Raw genomic sequence first — 10,322 nt, forward strand, 5'->3', positions numbered from 1 at the left:
TTAGCCCTTCTTGGGGGAAGGGAAAGCGTGGAGCAAGAAGAAGGAATGTGGAAAAGTCGGGGTAGTAGGATTCAAAATGTCTTGCAGCCTGGCATTTGGTTAAAAAGTATTGCTGTACAGATTATGTGTGGGATCTGCCTCTGTCTCATCTCTACTCCTCAGTGGCTGGGAGTCCAAGTTAGAGTCATTTCCCTCCTTTGCAGTCTCTTGTATGCTTTCCCTCCATTTTGATAACTGTGTTTCTGTCTCCTGGAGTTTCCAAGCCCTTTGAGTAAATAATGCAGGAAGAAATATGGGCCAAATTCAAAGTACTGAGTTTTCCCAAATTTTGGTAGTGATTGTGAAAGGGTTTGTGAGGTAGAGGGTAGCAATATCTGAGTAGAATAAGGCTTTGTGGATTATCTGAGAGTTTTAACTGTCTATATATACCTTGTAGCTCATTGCTCTGGTTAATTGAGATTCTCCTTGATTTTTAGGAGGCCAATTTTCTTTGCCACTGCCTGAGCAGGATGGAAATGAGGGAAGGGTAGCTATGCTTCACTTTTTTTTTTTAAAGAATTTGTGTTTACGCTTCTTTGAAGAAATTCTTGTTATTGGTAGTTAGGGGCACTATGCACATTGAACATTTACTTATTAAAGTTTAAACGAAAAGAAAATTCTGGAAATATGATTTCTGGAGTTATCCTGAGAGATTCTGGCAGTATAAGTACTTTCACTTTTAGTGAACGCATAGTGGGTAGTAAGCTGCTGCCCTGAGATTACTTTTGTTTCTTGGGACATCAAAAGTAAACAATTAGATTGCCAATATAAATAAATCCTGTTTGATAAAGAAATGTGACCATGATACAATTAACAGGAAGGTTTTTCATATGAAACTCCCCAGTAGGACAGTGGATTTTTGCCTTTTCTGGATTGTAAAGTTCATTTTTAGCCTTAACCCATTCTGCATGGTTGTACTTCCCTGCCTTTGCGGGAGCAGTATCTTCTGCTTAGGCTGCTTTTCTTCATCATCCTGATGTTCCTATAGCTGCCTGGTAAAACCTTTGATCCTCCTGTAGCCCCATTTATCTATTTCTTATTATACTCATCACCCTGGAGAATAATTTTTCCCTGTGTTTCACAGACAGACTAACTTTGAAAAGAGTGAGAGCTGCATCTTTTTAGAGCTTATGGCTCTAAGAGGTGTCCGGAGTCCGTATGGTGCTAAATCCAAAGGACCACGATTGCCATCTGTTGATGTGCGTGTTCTGTGATGTTTTTATTTTTTATTTATTATTATTTTTAAAGATTTATTTATTTATTTTAGAGAGTGTGCGCACAAGTGGGGGGAAGGGCAGAGGGAGAGGGAGAGAGAATCTTCAGGCAGACTTCCCACTGAGCACAGAGCCCTACACAGGGCTTGATCCCAGGACCCCGAGATCATGAACTGAGCCAAAATCAAGAGCTGGCTATGTAACGGGTTGAGCCACCCAGGTGCCCCTGTGATGTTTTTATTTTTTGTTTCATGAACTTATAAAGTGGAAAAGCTTTTGTTTTGCACCATTAATTAAGGGAAGACTGAAGCTAGGGCAGTAGAATGGAGAATAAAGATGTAAAAGACATTTATTTGAAAGATGGTGTTGGCGTACCTCAACTAGGATATAGGAGATGAAGGATTGGAAGAAATTCTGGAACATTGCCAGGTTCTGGCTGGTGAGATGGTTGAATGGTGGGGTCCAAAAAGCAAGATAGAATTCATTACTTCCCCATTGGAACTTAGCTGGAACTCATGTACCCGCTAACCCCCCTTATTTGGGCTATTTCTGTGATTTTTACCTAATCTCATGTGAGGTTAAGTTATAGAACCTGAAAGATTTGGGGGTGAGTGTGGTGGAGAATATGAACTCAAATCTTGAAAACTGTGATATCGTACAACTATGGCTTCTAGAGTGTGTATTTATCTGGCAAGCTTAATAGGGGTATATGTAAATGTATATTGAGTGACAATTCACTTTGTATGTGAGCTTGGGGAGCAATGTGACAGTAAGGTAATAATCTATTTGAAATAGGCTATTCCCTGTAGTTAACTAAATTGATTGCCAAAATTGAGAGTTCTTAAAGCTTTACCAAACCAAGTACTTACTGAGGTGAGAATAATGCCATTATTAGCCATAATTGGTGCTTTATAATCATAATGCATTTGAGCAACTAGAGCTGAAGTGTCAGAAAATTGATCTTTCCCTGCAAGCTAAAAGCATATTTTTCCATCAATCACAGTATAAAACATATTCTTTTAGAATTATAATTCTATTCCACAAATAGTAATTTACTGACGTGAAGATCTTGAGAAAGAATAAGGTATTAACCAATTTTATATTGGTTATGTCGGGTGAGAGAGCAAGGAAATCAATGGGATAACAGTTAAGCATTTTATGCAGGGATTTTAAAATATTGTCAACAGAAGAGTGATTTTTTTTTTTTTTTTTACATCTGGGATATTCAATAATTTGCGATTTGGGAAAGTTCACGGTATAATCAAGCCCTCTGAGTAATCATGAACCAAGAGAGTGATGTCATATGAAAGTACTTGGGAGGACTTGGCAACGTATCCAAGATCGGATATCCAGAATTTTACTTTGTGGTCAGACTTGTGTTCTCTGCCATCCCCAAGGATATATGCTGGAAGAGCCCTTCCATTAGAGCAGTCTGGACAAATAGCCAACCAAGTTTTCTTGGTCCCAGAGGGAAATCAGAAGACAGATGGTTTTGCTCTCCTGTGCTCTTCGCAGAATATTCTGGTGTTCGTTATAAGGCAGGAGAGCAAGATGACACTTCGGTTCTCAATTTTGCCATACATGGAGGAGTGTGTGTTTTCCCTATACTGTGAACCCCCGTAATTCAAACTATCCTGGTTAATCAACACATTGTGCTGTACAGGGGGACTACTATTTGCTAAATGTTTTGTCTGTTAGTGTATTCTGTTAGTCCCTGTCCTTGACCCTTAAAATATCTCTCATTTAATTTTCACCACAACTTTATAAATTAGGTATTATCTCCATTTTAATTAAAAAAAAATGCTCAGATGGAGCACTGGGTGTTATGCACAAACAATGAATCATGGAACACTACATCTAACACTAATGATGTAATGTATGGTGATTAACATAACAAAAATTTTAAAAAAATGCTCAGAGAATTTAAGTGACGTGCTGAAGGACACACAGCTAATAAATAAAAGAGCTAGTGTTTGACTTCAAAGCCCAACCCTTCCCACTACACTGTACTCCTCCCCCTAATTGTTCTAACGATCCAGCTCTTCAACAGAACCATACAGCTGCCACAAGGCTCGCCGTCTTTGTGGCCGGCCCACCGTCTCTAATCTGATCACACATGTCCCTTCCATCTGAAATAGCCATTGACATTTTCTGCGTAGAGTAGTTCCCTGATAGTTATGAATGTTCAGTCCTCATGTCATTTCTCTTTGCACTGTATCTGTTGACCTTCTCCCTCCACGGTCTCAGCCTTCTGTTTTATCCCCTTGTTGTATTCATGTAAACATTCAATATAAACTTAGTAATAATTTCTAGGTCATAGGGTGACATGGAGACTCAGTGAGTTAATTTGTGTTGAGCATTTATGGCAGCCTCTGACCCATAGGAAGACTTGATATTGGCAACAGAAAGTCATGAGAGACCCTACGCCATAGTGTCGTGGTTAGGGGCTCTGACTCTGGAGACGGATGCTCTACATACAGATCTGGCTTCTGCTGCTTATTTTGTCAAGTTCCTCAGCTGCTCTGTGCTGTGGTTTCCTGGGAGTAATAGCAGTACCTGCCAATTTATAGGATTGTTGTGAAGAGTACATGAGATGATGAGTATAAACTATTTAGAATGTAGCTTGGCACATAGTAAGTTATGTTAGTGTTTGCTATAATCATTGCCATCGTAACTTTTTGAAGGCTTATTTTATGCCAGGCACTATGCTGCTGCATTTTATAAGTATTATCTAACTTAATCCTTATGTGAGTAGGGAATATTGTGGTACCAACTTGACAAGGATGGGGAGAAGCTCAATAACTTAATTTGTGATCGCATAGCTCTAAGGTGGCAGAGTAAAGATTTGATTCCAAGCAGTCTGGCTCTGGAAACTGGTCTCTTAGCCATTGTGATATATTGTGGGGCAGTACAAAAAGTCCTAGCATGGGAGGCGTGCGGGGTGTTGGCCGGCTTAGTCCATGGAGTGTGTGACTCTTGATCTCAAGGTTGTGAGTTCAAGCCCCACGTTTGGCATAGAGCTTACTTAAAAAAAAAAAAAAAGTCAAATGTCAGGGAACTAGATGCCTAGCTGGCCATGAACTACCTCACCTTTTTTCTCTGAGACTCCATATAGAAATGAACACATTAAACTAGGTGTCTTTAAGACTTTAAGGTATCTTCCTTTTGGAACACTATGGTTTTATCTTTTGGGCTTTGCCTTGACCATGTGTGATCTCACTCCATAGAGGGCGGCTGCAGCTGCCAACACTGTCTAGCACCCCCAGTCCACATAATGTGCCCTCGAAGACCTCCCCAAATAGTCCATATTGATCATCTACGGTATCATTTAGCAAAATTGCTTATTAAGTGATAAAATTTAAAAGGCTTGGGAATTATCAATAGATGGCACGATCTCTTAGCCCAGTTGAGTGTGAAGTCATTCATTGTTAGACAAAAGAGAAGCTTAGGAGTCACCTCATCAGATACCCTCATTTTGCAGATGATGGAATCAAAGCGGAAAGTGAGGTTGCCTGACACAGCTGTGTGGCCCTAACCATGCCAGGGACTTCTCAGGAACAGGGCTTATTCTCTATTTATATTTGTAGCCCTAACCCAGTGCCAGTATACAATAGGCTTCCAGTATGTGCTTGTCAATTATAAATTGCCTTTGTACAGATCACATTCATGGGATATTGGATGCCCAGTACCTGGTCAGTGCAGGTCACATGATAAGTCCTCTGTAAATTAGAGTGTTCTATACCTCATTTAATAGATAACTTGTTTCTCTTTCCATTCATTAAAATTATAAAATTCAAACCATTTTATTAGTGGTTATATAAGAAATGAATGTCTATTTGTTTAATAAAAACTCAGAACTTAATGATTTTCCCATATAGTCCTCACAAAAACCCTATGGGGTCGGCACCACCATTGCCCATATTTTTATAGGTAAGGAAGCGGAGGCTCTGAGAAGTGTGGTAACTTGCCCAAGGTCACGCCGTCAGTGAGCAATGAAGCTGGGATTGGGTCACAGGGAGTCTGGCTCTAGAGCCCATGCTCTTAATCAGTACACTATGCTGCCCATTTGCCAAGTGCTATTTTTCATGAAGACAAATTGAATTTGTTCAGTGCAATGTCTAAAACATGATTTATTTACCCTAAAGTTAGATAAAGATCCACTGAGGGTCAGAGGAAGGCATTCTAATACTTGTAAATTGGACACATTGTAAAACAGTAAAAGCCAGAGAGAATGGACAGTGTGTTCCATAACTCAGAACACTGACGTATCATCTGTTTGTCTATTTGGAGAAGGCTCAAGGAACCGGGACCCAGTCAAACTAACTCAAGTAGAGGGGAGTGAGGATACACATGCCCTGGGAAGAGGAGAGGAATCTCATGGGTATGTGCGAGCACCTCACAGCAGAGGGACCAAGAGCACTGGTAGGAACCAAGGCTGCTGTGGGGATGCCCACCCTCTTGTCCTGGACCACGTGGCTTTCACGCCCTGGGACATTTGCTTCTGTTTGCAGGCCAGGTTCCTTCCGCTTTTGTTGTTCCTTCAACTAACTCCCTGTGTTAATTCAGGTTTTCTGCTTCTTTGCCATTTAAGCACGTATTTATCTGCCCTTGACCTTCCCTTTATAATGACCTTTCCTCTCCAGTTCCCACCTCTACCTGCCCCCGTCTCTTGTTACCCAGGTGACATCCCAGAGAGGGAACTGCATTGGCCCAGACGTTGCACATCACACAGTAACTCGTTCGCATGCCTGGACACTGAGGAAGATGCCCCATCAGCAGTGAGCTGGCAGGACAAAGCCACGATTCTCAGAGTCCTGCTCTTTGGGCAGCCTGGCCAGGTCTTCCCTCCCATTAGGTCAGACAGACACTTGAAAATTTTATCTACATTTGATCTTCTATAAACACTACCTTTTTAAATCTTTTCTCTTTTTTCTCATTTGTTCTTGAAGCCTTCCCAGATTAAACTGACCACTCCGTCTTCTGTGTTCTGCCGTACCTGCTGTCAGGCGGGGGAGCGGGGGCGGCATTCAGTAGTGCATTTATTTATTTTCCTGGCCCTCTCCCTTGTTAGGCTGTGAGCTCCAGAGACAGGAACCTTAAACTATTCATATATGAATTCGCAAGTTTAAGCACCTTGCTTATTACCACATAGTATTTAGAATGTTTATTGAATAAATGAAAGGGAAAAAAATCATGAATAGCCCGTCACTTTAAATTAAAATGTGTAAAGATGGGTTAATAGAGCTTTATATAGCTTTTAAAATGAACTATTAGTTCATTTATTAAGGTAGACAGATCACAAATGAGATGAGTACTTGAATTTGATTATGAAAAGGTATTTTTAATACAGACACTCCTTCCTGTGTATCAACTACCTGCTACATTTTAATTACATGAGAAGAGTAATAACGGAGTGTGTGAAACAGAATTGAAACAGGAGATGTCATCCTAGTTAATATACAGATTTGCTCAGCAAATGAAAGAAAATGATATTATTGGCTTTAGTTAGACTTTTCATTTAACACTGTTAATGAATATATCGTGTGTGTGAGCAGCATTCACTTGAGCTCCTATGCTGAGAGTATCATGCTTCTGACCCTCAGTGCTTTGACTCTTGTGGTCACTTTCTATCCATTAGCTCAAATTCATCAACCTGAAAAACTGCCAAAATGTTATTTTTTTTAAGGTGGCATGAAAATTGTAATGCAGAAAAAACGAAAGACAAAAGTTCATTCTGTTCCATGATCAGCGCTGGGATATGGCCTGCAATGTCCAATTTGCTTTGCAGCCTACTGTGTTTTGTACCTTTATAAGAATGAAAATCTTCAAGGATGATTTTAATCATTGTAAGTGCTGCAAAATGTTGTGAACCAAGCTTGTTACAAATTTATACAGTTTATTGGCCATATTTGCTTCGATTCAATCAGTATTTCTTAAGCACACTATTTGTGCTGGACACCATGCTTTATTTAGACAGTGAAGATTATAAAATCCTGGATTTTAATAGATCATAATTTACTAGGAAGTAAAAAAAAAAAGTGTGATATTAATCTGTTCCCAAAATGACACATATTTTAAGGAAGCTTTGAAGAAGAAATCAGCTAAAGCCAGAAGTCACTGGAAGGCTTCTTGAGTCTTAAAGGATGGGTAAGTCCTTTTGAGTCATGTTTAAAGCAGAGAAAGGACCATGAATGTAGCCTGGATGCAGTGTGTTAAACTTGGTTGGGAAGCCTCAGACACTAGGGTTCCAATATTGAGAGCTCAGGCCCCTGGAGAGAAAAGATGGGGTGGGGAAGGAGAAGAGTGGAAGCTGACACTAATAAAGTCAAATCGAATGCAAATCATAGACACTCTCGAGAGGTCAGACTGAGAAACTTGAGCTCTAATTATAAACAAATGGCTGTGCAGTGTTAGCCTATGATTTGGATAATATCCGTGATTTTTGCCACTTACTGTTTTCATATACTCAAAATTCCTTTTTAATGATTGTAGAATTGAGAACAATAAAGAATGTCAGCAAGCTCCCTGGAAATATTTTTCTCTTCATACATCACACATAGCTGCTCACACATGGAATTTTAGGTCTTATGGGTCATGGGGCTGTTATTTAGTTCCATTACTCAGAACTCCGAATAGCTCTCAAAATCAGAAGTTATGACTAGATCTTAGAGCTCTGTTCACTCTCATTGAGGCATGAAGCAATTGTAGGGGAGAAGTTGCAAATCTCAAAGGGTATGTTACCACAGAGAACTTGCAGATCAGTCCTTCCACAGCAGGCAGGAGTTAGACTGTAGGGAAAAAAACCCAGTAAATAGGAGGTTTCAGGTCATTGGAGTTGCCCGAGAGTCATTAGTTAGGGTTTCTAAGCTTGGAGTGGCTTTGTAAATACTTTGTCTAGAACTGCACTGTCTAAAATGAAATAACATTAACAATTCAGTTCCTCAGTCACACTAGTCACATCACAAATATTCCACAGCTACTCTCATCAGCAGACCACAAAGAAAACATTTCCATCATTGCAGGGAGTTCTCTGTTATAAAACAGGTCTAGAACCTACTAACCTACCTTTCAGATAGCTCTTGGTGGGTATGCTCAGACCTTTGAACAAAAAAGTTTTTCATTTCTCTCCATACAAAGTTTTTGTGTTTTCTTTCTGTGTCCTAGACAGTTTTTAGGACCTGGAGCCGTAGGATTAAGGTCGAAAAACAAAAAGCAAACAAAACTCAATTTATCAGAAGGAGGAGAAGAAAGTTTCTCATAATCTCATGAACAGATGGCCCAAAATAACTGGTTCTAATGGCCTTCCTTGTTCCTTTGCCACACACCTGTTCTCTGTCTCCTCTCTTCCTTTCAATACTCCTCACTGGGAAGGTAGTGAGGCGGTGATAGATTTTTCATCTTGCCTGTGAGGAGCAAGGTGGTCCTTTGTTGGGCACATAGTTCTATTGAAGGGGGAGGGTCAGGGACCATTTCTGAGCCTTATTCTCTCAATCTGTAAAAATACGCAGTTTGGACAAGATGAAATACAAGGTCGTCCCTCTAGAACTTAAATAGTTTCTATGTCTAATTACTGGGTCCTCCCATATTCTTTGACTCAGAATGAGAGAGATTGAATCCTTTTTTCCTCTAGAAGTAAGTGTGTGTGTGTGTTTGCTCATGCTATATTTAGATAAAAATCCAAGATGCTATATGCCAGGAAATATATCTCATGTGCCATTTAAAAATGTTAAAATCTTAATCCATTCAATTATTTAATGAGTAATTGGTCTCAATACCTATTATTACCCAACAAACTACCCCAAAACCTAATGGCTTCATGTAACAGCAATAATTAATTTTGTTCAGGAATCTCCAGTTTGAGTGGAACTCATCTGCTCATTGATATCTAGCACCTGAGTTGGGAAGACTCAGGCTGGGATTGGTTCAACAGCTAAGGCTGGAATCATCTAGAGGCATGTTTACTTACATGTATGGGCACATATTGGTAATGGGACCTCAGCAAGCCAGACAGTCTACACGTGGCCCACCATGTTGGCTAATTTGGGCTTCTTATCCATATGGCAGCTGGGTTCCAGAACATGTGTTTCACTTACACAAGGTGGGAATGCATAATCCTGTTATAACCTAGACTTAGAAGTCCGGCAGCATCACTTGTGATTTAGTTTGTTGGTGAAGACAGATACAAAATCCTAGATTCAAGGAAAGGGCACATGGACTCAACCTCTACATGAGGGAGTTGAAGGTTCTAGAAAAGCGTGTAGGATAGGAGATTGTAGTGGGTTGAATTGTGGCTTCCAAAAAGATACATCCTTGGCTTAATCCCTGGAACCTGTGAATGTTACCATATGTGGACTTATCTAAATTAAGGATCTTTATATGAGGCAATCATCCTGGATTACCTAGTTGGGCCCTAAATCCAATGATCAGTATCCATATAAGAGTCAGGCAGAGTGCGATTTGACAGAAGAGAGCAGGCAGTATGACCGCAGAGGCAGAGAGAGGGATGATGCTACCACATGGAGTGTCAGGTAGCTTCTAGAAGATGACAAAGTCAAAGAATGGACTCTCCCATAGAGCTTCCAGAGGAAGGGCAGCCCTACTGACACCTTGATTTCAGACTTCTAGCTTCTGGAACTGTGAGAGAATAATTTTTTTTAAGCCATCAGTTTTATGGTAATTTGCTATGACAGTCACAGGAAACCAGTACAGAGATGGTGTAGAGGCCCTCTTTGGAAAGTAGTCTGCTGCAACCATATCAACAACACCTGCTAATAGCCATGCAAACGCTATACCTTATATTGAGTACAGTGGGAAGTGCCTGCCTGTGTTACCTCCTTCTTTTCTTACCATGACCCTCTGAGGAGGTACTCTTATCTCCCCTTTAATGAGGAAACGAAAGCACAGACTGCCTGTTTAACCTGCCCAGCTTCATTAGCTGCTAAGTAGCAGGGGCAGTATATAGATCCTGGTGTGTCTAACTTCAAAGTTTTGGCTTTCAGCTTTTTTTTTTTTTTAAATTTAATTTAATTTTATTCTGTTATGTTAGTCACCATACAATACATCATTAGG

General features: G+C 40.2%; 1 protein-coding gene across 3 annotated transcripts in view; it reads left to right on the forward strand.

Moving 5' to 3' along the window:
- Positions 1-10,322, forward strand: part of SGCD (sarcoglycan delta) — a 361,831-nt gene that overhangs the window by 21,022 nt on the left and 330,487 nt on the right. The window lies entirely within an intron of this gene.

This window comes from Leptonychotes weddellii, chromosome 7 (genome assembly GCF_054177405.1).
Source record: "Leptonychotes weddellii isolate Sample4059 chromosome 7, ASM5417740v2, whole genome shotgun sequence".
NCBI classification, from domain to species: Eukaryota; Metazoa; Chordata; class Mammalia; order Carnivora; family Phocidae; genus Leptonychotes; species Leptonychotes weddellii.